The sequence below is a fragment of the Camellia sinensis genome, chromosome 5 (genome assembly GCF_055761805.1).
Source record: "Camellia sinensis isolate YWXY chromosome 5, ASM5576180v1, whole genome shotgun sequence".
NCBI classification, from domain to species: domain Eukaryota; kingdom Viridiplantae; phylum Streptophyta; class Magnoliopsida; order Ericales; family Theaceae; genus Camellia; species Camellia sinensis.
Window position 1 is genome coordinate 32894766 of NC_138965.1, and position 6000 is coordinate 32900765.

At 29.4% G+C, this 6000-nt stretch overlaps 1 long non-coding RNA gene across 1 annotated transcript; it reads left to right on the forward strand.

The window, feature by feature from the left end:
• The first annotated feature begins 1328 nt into the window (after positions 1 to 1328).
• Positions 1329 to 2697, forward strand: LOC145790073 (uncharacterized). The gene is made up of 3 exons (XR_014328715.1): positions 1329 to 1410; positions 2129 to 2206; positions 2408 to 2697. It is a non-coding gene; the product is annotated as an uncharacterized LOC145790073 (long non-coding RNA).
• The last annotated feature ends 3303 nt before the right edge of the window (positions 2698 to 6000 follow it).

Below are 6000 nucleotides of genomic sequence, written 5' to 3' on the forward strand. Positions count from 1 at the left end.
AATAATGAACATGTGGAGTGTTCGATGTATATGCCTAGTCTTTTTGCTACTTTGCAGATATATTGTGAATCCTTGTTTTAAAATTATAAAGGTGGATCAAATTATAAAGTTTTTTTTTTTCTTCCTAGTGCTGAACAATGACTCTTTGGTCCTTGTGGAAACTCACAATGGCCTTACCGTAGTTCTAAGAACTTTTATTTGATATAGATTTAGGTTGTTCTTTTCATTAGTCATGAGACCTTTGATTTGGAACTCTGATCTATGCTTAGGAAATTTGGGAATTCATTCATTTGTTCTGAGCAACTTCTATTGGATATAATAATTATTAGGACAAATCTACAATGTGTGTGCACCCCTAAAAAGGGTATGGAAGTGGTTCCTTTTCAAGATAATGGCTTAATCCTAGATGGGAAAGGAAGTGATCCTAATCATTGTGCAGTCCAATTGTAATTGAAATATTCTCACTAACAGGGACATCAATAGATTTTGTGGAAGGCAAAACACTCAGCAATTTGAAGAGAAGATTATTCCTAAAAAATCGTTTTATTAAGCACTGAAAATGCTTTTCATTTCTTTATTATGGTCACTATGTCCATTGTAGTTTTCTAGTTTGCTCGAGAATATTGCCTTATCTTAAGTGGGAGCATCGTGTAATGGATCACATTTTTTTTAAATTATCTTAAGCAAGATAATTATTTACTGAAGGTATCCAGAGTTGTTCATCATTTGCGCATAACACAGAGCAACATGAGTCAATGGTAGGGCATCATTTTATGTTGACCGATTAGTTGGTAACCGTAGGCATCGTAGCTCTGCAAGTAGCAGCGTGCATGATCTGTCAAGGAAAGTGACTGCATAATATAATCCATTGACTTCATCATTTTTTAAAATAAATAGGGGAGCTTAAGAGTTAAAAATGAAGCCAATGCTACAGACCCCCACCATTTTGGCACCCCCAGCACCCCCAGTGCCACATGGGGGGCTGCCAATGGCCAAACACAAAGAAAAAAAAAAAAAAAAAAAAAAACAATTTTTTCAACCAATCACAATGGACCCCCAGCACCCCCACTGGGGGTCCCAAGCTTTATTCAATTTAAAAATGGGTTTCTGTAATTTCTTGTGAAATTAAAATATGATCATCATTGTAATTTGCTTCAATTAAATTTATATTGTATTTTGTTGTTTATTTCTTTGATTGCTATCAATGACTTGCAAATGCATCACCCTTCTGTTTGTATTAGTCGTTTCTATAATTATGATATACACTCTTTGTCCTAGCAAACATATGCAGTGAATCATAATCAATTATGATGTAATTTCTTACAGCCAGAAAACTATTGGTCACCGTACCAATTGCAGCAAGTGCAAGTTGGGCTGAGGGCAGTTTTGTAGAGATTGCTTATACACAAGGTAAATTTAAAAACATATATTGTCTATCAAAAAAATATTTGAGGATTTTATTTTTTCCCCAAATATTTGCAAACTATGTGATGCAAAATAAATGGAAGCTGTGTTGAGGCTTATTGAAAATTGAGATTTTTTCTTTGTTGTCAGAAAAAAAAGGTGAACCATGTTCTGTTCCTTATCGAATAAAATTTGTATGCATCAAGCCATAAATAGCGATTTGATGTTTTTTTGCAGTAATTTTTAAAATTTGAACTCTTAATAAGAATAAATATGCTTTTATCTTACTAGCTTACATGATATGTAATCCTAATCGACATGTTTAAAGTCTTACCTCCATCATATGAATAAATACCCTTTTCTGTGAATAAACATTTTGGAAGATTAGCCATTCAATTAGATATACCACTTGTAATGGTAGTGCTGCCCATGAATAAAGAGAAATATACAATTGGAGGTGTGCAATTACAACATGAAGCATTTACTTTATTTTTAATCTATTAACCTTAAGATGCTATACGACATTGTTTATTTTCAATATATGACATTGTTGTTTGTGATGTTATTCCTCTTAAGATTGGTGATCAGGTGAGTGTAGCCTATTTAAGTGGGTTTGATTTGTCGGACATACAAATTTGTTTTTATGAATCCACTATTGCAACTGTAGATATTACTGCTTATGAACACGAGAAAAAATAGGTTGTTACCTTTCCATTTTTCCCAGGTCCCAGCAGATGGAATCATAATTTCTGGTCATTCTCTTGCCATTGATGAATCTAGCATGACTGGGGAAAGCAAGATTGTAAGTTATTTAGAATCAACACAGAATGAGGATTGTTGATGGCAAGTATCTCGGAAGTATTTGAGCATTTAGTTTTCTATGTGATTTATTTAAATTAATTCACCATCAAAAAAATATATAAATGTGTATGTATCATATTTATAATCACCTAATTTCAAATTCAACCCAGTGGGATTCATTTTATGCCTTTACTCATTTTAGCTGTGCTCTAGCAACAATGAATTGTACTCTCCTTCACAAGCTCTGGTCAGGACCCATATGGTGTGGAAGAAGGACAAGAAGAGAATCAGGAGAGTGAGGTGCACCTGCTATTTCCCTTCCCACTGTAGGCATCCGTAGTGTGTGTGTGTTGGGTGGGGGGAGCCATCCTAACAATAACTCTTTGGTCCTTGTGGAAACTCAGAAATGAATGTATATTTAAGAATGCAGCACCAGAATTGTATATTTTACACTCCAATTTTATTTACTAATTTTAGGATTGATTATCAGGTTGATATTTTGTATTACATATGTCGAATGGGGGGAATATATTTTGTATTACATATTTTGTATTACTAAATTATTGAGGTTGGAATATACTTGGGTCGTATGGAATATGTATTACATATGTGGAATGGAATGGAATTGGATGTCAAATGGAATTTTTGGCATGCACATTGTCGAATGGTTGATAATATATATTTAGTATTGATGGATTTTATTGATTATACATTGTATAGGTTGTACTAATAATGGATACAGGTGGTTCAGAAATTTAAAAAAAAAAAAAAAATTGTAATATAGTATTTGGCTACTAACTATTTTGGTAGCCAAAAACTATTTTCAAATGCTTTGGCCACTAATAATGTAGTAGCAAAATGAATAAAAGTTGGTATCCTTTGGCGACCAAATGCCATGGTCGGCAAATAGTTCAATTAGCGACTAAAACTTTAGTCTCTAAATAGTTCAAATTAGTTTGGTTATAACTTTCGGCGACTAATATTTTGGTCGCCAAAAATATCACTTTTGCCGACAAACCCAACTTTAGTAGCCAAACGTTGATGTTTGGTGACCAATAATTTAGTAGCTAAAACTACATTTTCGGCGGCTATTTTTTTAGTCGCCAAAGGGTCACATTTGCCGACTACACAAATTAGTGGCCAAATGTTGCATTTTTAGCGACCAAACTCGCGTTTAGTCGCTAAAACATTCGCCGACAGGGTTTAGGGGAATAAATTGGCGACAAAAAAATTTAGTCGCTAATTGGTTTTGGTGACTAAAAAGGTGACCTTTGGCGACTAAGATTTTGGTTGGCGAAAGTCTAATTTCTTGTAGTGATTAAGTGGAAATTTTGATAGAAAATTAGTTAGGGTTAATTATCTTTTAATACAAACATAAATATAACATGATTTAATAACATAAATATTCAATAAGTGAGATTAGTATTGAATTTGCAAAATTGACACAAATAATCCGTTTAATAAATAAATAATTACTACCTAGCGAAAAATAAATAAATAAATAATTACACATTTTAATGTTATTTCTATTAAAGGATGCCATAAATTATTTATTTTTATTTTTTTATATCTATTTTGTTACTCAATCCAATTAATAAAATGGACAAATTACCTACACCTCCCTTGAGGTTTAACGAAATTACAGATTTTTTTTCTGAGGTTTCAAAAATTACATCCCGTCTCATCGCAAATAATGCCGTTAACGGATATCATAAATTGACTAAAATGTCCTTTTGACAAATAAGGGAAAATTATTTGCGCCCCCTTGAGGTTTACCTAAATCACAGATTTTCCCTTGAGGTTTAGCTAAATTACATATTCACCCCTGAGATTTAGCTAAATTACAAATTCTTCATAAGGTTTAGCTAAATTATCATTTTTAAATAAGTTATGAAATGTAAAATTAAAATGGAAAAACACCTATCACACTAAAAAAAATTAAGGTTTTAGAGTTCAAAATTTAGGGACAAAATTATTTTTAGGGACCAAATATTTTTGTTACGAAAAGTGTCGTTATTATATTTTTAGCAACGACAATTGAATATTAGTGATTAATTATTATCTTTTTCGCATCAAATTTTTTGTCTCAAAAAATAAATCATTTTGGGACCAAATTATTTTGTCTCTAAAAGTTTATTTATTATTGATATTTTCAAAATTTTATTGCTAAAAGTCTTATTTTTGACTTTTCAAGACGACATTTTAACGATTATCCTCACGACGATAGAAATTAGTCCCTAAATGTCTTTTGCAACAAAATTTTCACTTTTAAAGATAAAAAAATTGATATCTAAAACTCTTATATGTTATAGTGTCATATGGTTAAAACATCATAAAATTAACAAATAATTAAATAAGTTAAGAACACAAGAAATAGCTTGTCAAAAAATTGTTAAAATATGTTTGGTTTGATTTTTAAATATTAATTTTTAATTTTTAATTTTTTTTAAAAAACTTAAAAATTAATTTGGTTAAGAAATAAAAAAATAAAAAATAATTATTATTTTTATTTAATTTTATCTTTTGAGTGGTTAGAAATAATTTTTACAAATTAAATATATTTTTTCATATTTATTTTCATTAAATTAGTTTTTATTTATTTTTTTTAATATTAAATTTTTTTTCTAAACAAAAAATCAAATATGGTTCCAAAAACTTAACTTTTTTTTTTTTTTTTCATCTTACGTAATTCTTTTGTAAATTTTGTTGATTTATCAAAGGGATTTCAGTAGGGGCAATATCGTCCATCAATTTATATTTTGATGATGTCAGCTAACTATTCTTTATGTTTAGTTAACGGTAGGAGTTAAATTGTTATGCAAATATAAATCTTGGAGGACGGGATGTAATTTTTAAAACCTCAAGAAGAATCTGTAATTTAGCTAAATCTCAATGGAGGTGTTGGTAATTTGCCCTAATAAAAAAGTATGCAAAACAAGATTGTATTAATTACACTAAGGCCCCTTCAATTACAGTGAAATCACTTTAGTCTATAATTTATCAACATATACACATTAAATCACTCAATTATGAAAATCATATAGATTGACTCATTTTAAAGGTCGTGTGAGAGGATCTGAAAGGGGTGAAAGTGATACATTTTAGTAGTTGAAGAGTCAAAATGCACAAGTTTATAAATAAGAAAGATAAATTAATGTTTGTTAATAGTTAAGAGTGTTTTAGCATAAATAACCTAATAAAATTTTAAAACTAGTACAATTTTTTTACGATCAAATATTTTTTATTTACTATTTTAAAATTAATCTAACAAAAGTATATTATTTAAATTAAAAAAATAAAATTAAATTGAAATCAGATATTTTAATCAATAATTCATATGATAAATTTTAAATTATAAATTAAATTAATGTAATGATAATTTTGATATGAACCCGAAGGAACAGATACAAGCACAATCAATACCACATGATGCCCACCCTAGCAATCATGGCACATAATTTTCGGCTTTCCTTCTGTCTTCATTATTTTTATGACTTTTTATTCAGCTCTATTTTAAAGAAGATAATTCATTATTAAAAAGACAAATGACAGAAAGTATAATTAATAATTTTGCTTTAAAAAAGATTTGCTCTAAAAAAGATTTGCTCATATCATCATTGTCAACCTAATTCACATCCTTGTCTCTTATCCAAAACATATAATATATATATATATATATTGATAGATAGCATAAATAAATGGTCTCTATTCATCTGGTACAGCCTTGGCTGATTTTGAAAAACATTTTTGAATAGCATATATATATAGAAAGTAGGTCCATCAATTTGGCTGAAA